The sequence below is a fragment of the Pelobates fuscus genome, chromosome 1, assembly GCF_036172605.1.
Source record: "Pelobates fuscus isolate aPelFus1 chromosome 1, aPelFus1.pri, whole genome shotgun sequence".
NCBI classification, from domain to species: Eukaryota; Metazoa; Chordata; class Amphibia; order Anura; family Pelobatidae; genus Pelobates; species Pelobates fuscus.
The window spans coordinates 248,613,104-248,622,495 of NC_086317.1; the positions used below are offsets into that span (position 1 = coordinate 248,613,104).

A 9,392-nucleotide genomic window follows, 5' to 3' on the forward strand; every position below is an offset into this window, starting at 1 on the left:
AGTTGTATTTTTGAGGATTAATTTTATTATTGAACAACAACCATGTTCTCAATGAACCCAAAAAACTCATTAATATCAAAGCTGAATATTTTTGGAAGTAGTTTTTAGTTTGTTTTTAGTTATAGCTATTTTAGGGGGATATCTGTGTGTGCAGGTGACTATTACTGTGCATAATTATTAGGCAACTTAACAAAAAACAAATATATACCCATTTCAATTATTTATTTTTACCGGTGAAACCAATATAACATCTCAACATTCACAAATATATATTTCTGCCATTCAAAAACATAACAAAAACAAATCAGTGACCAATATAGCCACCTTTCTTTGCAAGGACACTCAAAAGCCTGCCATCCATGGATTCTGTCAGTGTTTTGATCTGTTCACCATCAACATTGTTCACCATCAACATTGCGTGCAGCAGCAACCACAGCCTCCCAGACACTGTTCAGAGAGGTGTACTGTTTTCCCTCCTTGTAAATCTCACATTTGATGATGGACCACAGGTTCTCAATGGGGTTCAGATCAGGTGAACAAGGAGGCCATGTCATTAGATTTTCTTCTTTTATACCCTTTCTTGCCAGCCACGCTGTGGAGTACTTGGACGCGTGTGATGGAGCATTGTCCTGCATGAAAATCATGTTCTTGAAGGATGCAGACATCTTCCTGTACCACTGCTTGAAGAAGGTGTATTCCAGAAACTGGCAGTAGGACTGGGAGTTGAGCTTGACTCCATCCTCAACCCGAAAAGGCCCCACAAGCTCATCTTTGATGATACCAGCCCAAACCAGTACTCCACCTCCACCTTGCAGGCGTCTGAGTCAGACTGGAGCTCTCTGCCCTTTACCAATCCAGCCACGGGCCCATCCATCTGGCCCATCAATACTCACTCTCATGGAAAAGTCCCATAAAGTGTACAAGCTGCTATCACTAAAAAATTACTACACTAATAAGCGCCTATAACTCACACATTTGTTTCTTCTATACCCCAAGACTCACTCTCATTTCATCAGTCCATAAAACCTTAGAAAAATCAGTCTTGAGATATTTCTTGGCCCAGTCTTGACGTTTCAGCTTGTGTGTCTTGTTCAGTGGTGGTCGTCTTTCAGCCTTTCTTACCTTGGCCATGTCTCTGAGTATTGCACACCTTGTGCTTTTGGGCACTCCAGTGATGTTGCAGCTCTGAAATATGGCCAAACTGGTGGCAAGTGGCATCTTGGCAGCTGCACGCTTGGCTTTTCTCAGTTCATGGGTTATTTTGCGCCTTGGTTTCGCCACACGCTTCTTGCGACCCTGTTGACTATTTTGAATGAAACGCTTGATTGTTCGATGATCACGCTTCAGAAGCTTTGCAATTTTAAGAGTGCTGCATCCCTCTGCAAGATATCTCTCTATTTTTGACTTTTCTGAGCCTGTCAAGTCCTTCTTTTGACCCATTTTGCCAAAGGAAAGGAAGTTGCCTAATAATTATGCACACCTGATATAGGGTGTTGATGTCATTAGACCACACCCCTTCTCATTACAGAGCTGCACATCACCTAATATGCTTAATTGGTAGTAGGCTTTCGAGCCTATACAGCTTGGAGTAAGACAACATGCATAAAGAGGATGATGTGGTCAAAATACTCATTTGCCTAATAATTCTGCACTCCCTGTATATATATATATATATATATATATATATATATATATATATATATATATATATAAAACAATATATGTGATTTGATAAATTTTATTTATTGAGAATTATTTACTGTCTGTATCATTTGTGCACTCCCCACTTTGTTTTTATATAGATATTATTTCACAGGTGGTACAAATAAATAACCTGCACTGAAATTGTAGTCCAAGTTCGCAAAGTACTTGATTCATTTTTCCCAGGATATTAGCATGATTGCTAATGCATCTTCAACAGTGAAGATTAAAACAATTCCAGCAATAAAGTAAGCTATTTTGGTTAGGATGGCAGAATTTAAAAACATAATTGCTGTTTGGAACCCTGGACATTGAATTTATCCCCAAATCAAACAGGGATAGAAATATTATAAAAAAGCTTTCGCCCAGGTAAAACAACAATACTAGTAATAACAGTTGCCCTTCCTCCTTTATATGACTCCAGACAGTTAAATGTTTTAAGTATTGTTTATGTATTTATGTGGACGTATCTTCAGACACTTGCAAATTATAATCTCTGCATATTTGCAGTTATATAAAGTAGAGTTAGAAAAGAAAAGATTAAAGATATGAAAATCCTATTGTTTGGATGTAGGTGTTTAAAGCGGCACTGTCATGCCGAACTTACCTTTCCTCAATCTCTTCCTCTTCTCCCCCTCTCTCGGGATCTGTTATTCTTTTCTTCCTGTCTTCTTTAGTTTTCTTTAAAATCACAAGACAAAGTAGGGACTCTTTGCCTTATGGAGGATTCCTCCGCTTGACCAGCTCTGACCAGCGGAGGAGCAAAGTGTGCTTCATTTCCACTGGTCAGAGCAATTTTCCCATGATCCCTAGCTTTCCTCCCAGTCCCCACAATACTTCCTGTCAGTATTGCCGAAAGTCCTGTCACTTAGACAGAACGCCGGCAAAACTGCCGAATTGCATCCTAACAGAATGAGAAGAGTTTCTCCATTGGTGTTAGGATGCAATTCGGTACTTTGATCGTATCGGAATTTCATTCTAATGAATGAAACTCCGATCCTATTCATTGCTGTGGCTGCATCTTGCAGCCGCTTAGTAGATAACTCCCTAATTCCCACGGTATCAGGGAGCTATCTACTAAAAGGCTGAAAGACCTAAATTGGTCTTGAAGCCAAATGTACTAATACTAAGTAAAGATTACTTAGTATTAGTAAATAATATGCCCCTACTCGCTATACCGCGAGTAGGGGCATGTCTAGTAAGCAGTGAGCAGCCTGTGGCTGCTCACTGTAAAAAAAAAAAAAACACCTAATAACCCCCCCCCCCCTGCGCGGGGGTTAAAGATGGGGGGGACCTACTGTCCTCCCCCCTGGCCCCCACCCCTGCGCGGTGGGTGGGGGCCCTAATAAAATAATAAGGGGGGGACCTACTGTCCTCCCCCCCTGGCCCCCACCCCTGCGCTGTGGGTGGGGGACCTAATAAAATAATAAGGGGGGGGACCTACTGTCCTCCCCCCCTGGCTCCCACCCCTGCGCTGTGGGTGGGGGCCCTAATAAAATAATAAGGGGGGGGACCTACTGTCCTCCCCCCCTGGCCCCCACCCCTGCGCTGTGGGTGGGGGCCCTAATAAAATAATAAGGGGGGGGACCTACTGTCCTCCCCCCTGGCCCCCACCCCTGCGCGGTGGGTGGGGGCCCTAATAAAATAACAAGGGGGGGGACCTACTGTCCTCCCCCCTGGCCCCCACCCCTGCGCGGTGGGTGGGGGCCCTAGTAAAATAATAAGGGGGGGGGGACCTACTGTCCTCCCCCCCTGGCCCCCACCCCTGCGCTGTGGGTGGGGGCCCTAATAAAATAATAAGGGGGGGGGACCTACTGTCCTCCCCCCCTGGCCCCCACACCTGCGCGGTGGGTGGGGGCCCTAGTAAAATAATAAGGGGGGGACCTACTGTCCTCCCCCCCTGGCCCCCACCCCTGCGCTGTGGGTGGGGGCCCTAATAAAATAATAAGGGGGGGGACCTACTGTCCTCCCCCCCCTGGCCCCCACCCCTGAGCGGTGGGTGGGGGCCCTAAATGAACCCCCCCCCATTAAGGTGACTAGGGGTCCCAAGCCCCTAGTCACTCCCCCCCCACACACAAAACATTCTATCCCCTACCTACCCCCCTCACCCTAAAAATAGTGAGGGGGGAATAAAATAACTAACCTGTAAAAAAAAAAAATGAAACTTACCATTTGACGTCTTCTTTTTTCTAAATTCTTCTTTCTTCAGCCCCCAAAAAAGCCAAATAAAAATCCATCATACCCGTCGCACTTTAAAAAACAAACAAAAAAAAAACGAGCGCAAAAAAAAATTAATCCATGTTCACCCATGGAGGGCACGCCGCGTACTGAGCTCCGCAGGGCGGATCACGGCTTATATAGCCTTGCCCCGCCCTGCAATTAGGCTTAGAACACACTGATTGATTGGTTTAAGCCAATCAGAGTGCTCTGTGTCATTTTACACAGCGTGGGAAAATTCAAAAGAACTTTCCCACACTGTGTAAAATGACAGATCACTGTGATTGGATGGTTTTCAAGCCATCCAATCACAGTGCTCTGTGTCATTTTACAAGCGTGGGAAAATTCCAAAGAACTTTCCCACGCTTGTAAAATGACACAGAGCACTGTAATAGGATGGATTTCAAGCCATCCAATCACAGTGCTCTGTGTCATTTTACAAGCGTGGGAAAATTCCAAAGAACTTTCCCACGCTTGTAAAATGACACAGAGCACTGTGATAGGATGGATTTCAAGCCATCCAATCACAGTGCTCTGTGTCATTTTACAAGCGTGGGAAAATTCCAAAGAACTTTCCCAAGCTTGTAAAATTACAAAATTCTAAGCCTAATTGCAGGGCGGGGCAAGGCTATATAAGCCTTGACCCGCCCTGCGGAGCTCAGTACGCGGCGTGCCCTCCATGGGTGAACATGGATTAATTTTTTTTTTGCGCTCGTTTTTTTTTTTTTTTTTAAAGTGCGACGGGTATGATGGATTTTTATTTGGCCTTTTTGGGGGCTGAAAAAAGAAGAATTTAGAAAAAAGAAGACGTCAAATGGTAAGTTTAATTATTTTTTTTACAGGTTAGTTATTTTATTCCCCCCTCACTATTTTTAGGGTGAGGGGGGTAGGTAGGGGTTAGAATGTTTTGGGGTGGGGGTGGGGGGGTGACTAGGGGCTTGGGACCCCTAGTCACCTTGATGGGGGGGGTTCATTTAGGGCCCCCACCCACCGCTCAGGGGTGGGGGCCAGGGGGGAGGACAGTAGGTCCCCCCCTTATTGTTTTATTAGGGCCCCCACCCACCGCGCAGGGGTGGGGGCCAGGGGGGAGGACAGTAGGTCCCCCCCCTATCTTTATTTAGGGCCCCCACCCACCGCTCAGGGGTGGGGGCCAGGGGGGAGGACAGTAGGTCCCCCCCCTTATTATTTTATTAGGGCCCCCACCCACCGCGCAGGGGTGGGGGCCAGGGGGGAGGACAGTAGGTCCCCCCCCTATCTTTATTTAGTGCCCCCACCCACCGCGCAGGGGTGGGGGCCAGGGGGGAGGACAGTAGGTCCCCCCCCCTATCTTTATTTAGGGCCCCCACCCAGCGCTCAGGGTTGGGGGCCAGGGGGGAGGACAGTAGGTCCCCCCCCTTTTATTATTTTATTAGGGCCCCCACCCACCGCGCAGGGGTGGGGGCCAGGGGGGGGAGGACAGTAGGTCCCCCCCTTATTATTTTATTAGGGCCCCACCCACCGCGCAGGGGTGGGGGCCGGGGGGGAGGACAGTAGGTCCCCCCCCCCTTATTATTTTATTAGGGCCCCCACCCACCACGCAGGAGTGGGGGCCGGGGGGAGGACAGTAGGTCCCCCCCCTTATTGTTTTATTAGGGCCCCCACCCAAAATTCTAAGCCTAATTGCAGGGCGGGGCAAGGCTATATAAGCCTTGACCCGCCCTGCGGAGCTCAGTACGCGGCGTGCCCTCCATGGGTGAACATGGATTAATTTTTTTTTTGCGCTCGTTTTTTGTTTTTGTTTTTAAAGTGCGACGGGTATGATGGATTTTTATTTGGCCTTTTTGGGGGCTGAAAAAAGAAGAATTTAGAAAAAAGAAGACGTCAAATGGTAAGTTTAATTTTTTTTTTTACAGGTTAGTTATTTTATTCCCCCCTCACTATTTTTAGGGTGAGGGGGGTAGGTAGGGGTTGGAATGTTTTGGGGTGGGGGTGGGGGGGTGACTAGGGGCTTGGGACCCCTAGTCACCTTGATGGGGGGGGTTCATTTAGGGCCCCCACCCACCGCTCAGGGGTGGGGGCCAGGGGGGAGGACAGTAGGTCCCCCCCTTATTGTTTTATTAGGGCCCCCACCCACCGCGCAGGGGTGGGGGCCAGGGGGGAGGACAGTAGGTCCCCCCCTATCTTTATTTAGGGCCCCCACCCACCGCTCAGGGGTGGGGGCCAGGGGGGAGGACAGTAGGTCCCCCCCTTATTATTTTATTAGGGCCCCCACCCACCGCGCAGGGGTGGGGGCCAGGGGGGAGGACAGTAGGTCCCCCCCCCATCTTTATTTAGTGCCCCCACCCACCGCGCAGGGGTGGGGGCCAGGGGGGAGGACAGTAGGTCCCCCCCCCCTATCTTTATTTAGGGCCCCCACCCAGCGCTCAGGGTTGGGGGCCAGGGGGGAGGACAGTAGGTCCCCCCCCTTTTATTATTTTATTAGGGCCCCCACCCACCGCGCAGGGGTGGGGGCCAGGGGGGGGGAGGACAGTAGGTCCCCCCCCCTTATTATTTTATTAGGGCCCCACCCACCGCGCAGGGGTGGGGGCCGGGGGGGAGGACAGTAGGTCCCCCCCCCTTATTATTTTATTAGGGCCCCCACCCACCACGCAGGAGTGGGGGCCGGGGGGAGGACAGTAGGTCCCCCCCCTTATTGTTTTATTAGGGCCCCCACCCACCGCGCAGGGGTGGGGGCCGGGGGGGAGGACAGTAGGTCCCCCCCCCTTATTATTTTATTAGTGCCCCCACCCACCGCGCAGGGGTGGGGGCCAGGGGGGAGGACAGTAGGTCCCCCCCCCCCTTATTACCATTTATGTTTTTACAGTGAGCAGCCACAGGCTGCTCACTGTTTAGTGGACATGCCCCTACTCGCGGTATAGCGAGTAGGGGCATTGGGGAGATTTTAATCTCCCTTGTGCTATTATGGGGGTCATATTGACCCCCATAGAGTGAGGGGGGGACCTGGGGGGCTTATGAAGTGGTGGGGAGCACAGCTCCCCACCGCTTCTGTCTTTACATATTACAAGGAGGGAGCTGCACGTCGGTAGCTCCCTCCTTGTAATAAACTGATCGAACAAACGAACACTGATACTCAGTGTTAGTTTGTTCGTCTGATTTTTTCTATTCATTCATTCGTCTGTCTGATGAATGAATGAATAGATTAAATTCCCGTTCGCATGTCCAGGTGTTTCACTGGGCATGTGCGGGAATCTCACAGTCTGTCTAGTGTGGGTAGATGACGTGTCCCACAGGGACTTCACCTACCTACACAAAGATGGCGGTGCCCTGAATAAAGATCGGGGCAGAAGATACAGATTTAAAAATAGGTAATCTGGGGGGCTTAGGGGCATTTGGGGGTGACTAGGGGGTCAATTGGATGTAGTGGAGGCGGGAGGGGGGTTAAAAAAAAACGGGATTCGGCATGACAGTGCCGCTTTAAAGACAAAAGTGCTAGAACCAGTGTTGCCCTAGCTAAACCATGAATTCTTCATAGAACATCACTCAGTACTACTTTATAGACAAAGTAAACCCCTTGACTCCAATACTCACAGGACACTTCAGTTGCTGGTAGAGCATCTCTGAAGCTTATATCTGCTCATCCATAACATAACTTTTCAATAGAATACTTCTTGTCCTTTCTTCCTCTTTCATCTAGCTGATTCTTCCATTGAAAGTTAAATAAAAGTTGCAACATAGCTTAATGGTCTCCTGAGGATTTCGTATAAGGATTTCTAGATGACGTAGAAAGACATTTTTTTTAATGAATTACTGACAGCTAGGAGACATGTTTGAGATCAATGTATTACCTTGCAGTTAGGAGGAGGTTCAGTAAGCAGAGGTGGAAGTAGTATAGGTTAGGGGGTGGGTCAGTATATATATATTCAGGCATTTCCCCTATTTTCTGTCTGTCATATTAAATATACTGGCAGGGTTACCGCTTGGATTCCCCCCTGTGCTTGTTACCTGTGGCCTGGGCATGGATGTTGAGGGCATCCTTGCTCCTTGGTGGCAGGCAACTGCTGCCCTTTCCCACGGAGGTCATAGCACCATTTCCAGGGTCCAGGGGATCAGTTCACAAACCTCTAGCCCTGCCTCACAGGCCCTGTGACCCACCGCCGTGAGGCTCAGGGCACCTCCTGGGTAGGCTTCCACTGCTGCCTGGTGCCACCGGCGTGTGAAGGACATGCCACCTGGGCTGCTGTTGGCAGTACATTAACAGCCACTGCAGGTGGGGCAGGGATTGTAAGTTCAAAAATGAGTGCTCCAGAAGCTTGAGCTCGCATCCAATCTCCCGTTGCTTTAAACATGCAAAGTCCGGTGATAAAAGGGATGCATTTGCCACTAAGGGTGAGGACACCAGTGGACTATGCCATGATGCACCCCTGGCTAAACCGCTATAGGAATCAGAAGGCAGAGGCGTTACTACTCGCATGTTTTAGCAAGGGGTTCTAGATTCTCCACAAGGACCGGGATGCGACAGGGTCTTGTGGGAACCTTTGGTCGGGTCGGGTCGGGATCACCCCAATGTGGTTTATGATAAATTGTGTACGGAAGTGGCTCTTGGGCACATTGTTTCCTCACCTGAAGGTCTTCCCTGTGGGTGTAGTTCCAAAGAACTACCCTCGTGGAGGTTTGATGAACGATGATTTCATGGACGAGCTCTGTAGAGTGTCCTACACCTCTTTTGATGCTGTAATTCGCATGGTTCACACCATGGGCACTTATGGCTAAGACTGTTGAATCAGCCTTTTGTTTGCTCCCAGTTCACCCTGGCTGCCATCATCTCTTGGGTTGTATTTTCCAGAATAGGTATTACATGGACTTGTGCCCCCGATGGGTTGCTTGATTTCAGGTTTCTATTTGGAATGTTTCAGCATTTTCCTGGAATAGGTGGTGGGGGAAGAGTCAAGTTGCGACTCCATTCTGCATTACTTAGAGGACTTCCTCTGCGCTCCATCAAGTTGGTCACTTGGTCCTTCGGTGTCCCGCTGGCACTGAATAAAATAGTTGGTTCTAACTCTTGCCTGAGTTTCCTGAAGATTGAGATTGACTCGGTTGCCAGGGAATGCTGGCTTCCAGAGCATAAGGTAGCGAATTGCGTGACTTGGTAGTGGCAATATGGGAGCTCAGGGAAGTCCCTCTGGTGCAGTTGCAGTTGTTGTTGGGCAAGCTGAATTTCACTTGTTACATCATGTTGATGGGACGGATTTTCAATAGGCATTTGGCGGCAACTACGTCAGGTGTCGGAAAGCCACACCACTTTGTTTGCCTGACTCATCTCATGCAGAACAATTTGGCAGTGTGGGGTGGTTTATTTTGAGGGGTATAATGGGAGGTTGTATTGGCAGACCCCAGAGGTGTCCAATGCTGAGCGTCATCTTTTTACCAATGCAGCCAGTTCAGTCAGTTTTGAGGCTATTTTCGGTGCTCACTGGCGTGCGGACACATAGCCGGCA

At 49.0% G+C, this 9,392-nt stretch overlaps 2 non-coding genes across 2 annotated transcripts; both read left to right on the forward strand.

The window, feature by feature from the left end:
- The first annotated feature begins 5,161 nt into the window (after positions 1 to 5,161).
- LOC134576968 (small Cajal body-specific RNA 11) lies at positions 5,162 to 5,301 on the forward strand. Its single transcript, XR_010085904.1, has one exon. It is a non-coding gene; the product is annotated as a small Cajal body-specific RNA 11 (non-coding RNA).
- Positions 5,302 to 6,209: 908 nt separating this feature from the next.
- Positions 6,210 to 6,350, forward strand: LOC134576961 (small Cajal body-specific RNA 11). Its single transcript, XR_010085903.1, has one exon. It is a non-coding gene; the product is annotated as a small Cajal body-specific RNA 11 (non-coding RNA).
- The last annotated feature ends 3,042 nt before the right edge of the window (positions 6,351 to 9,392 follow it).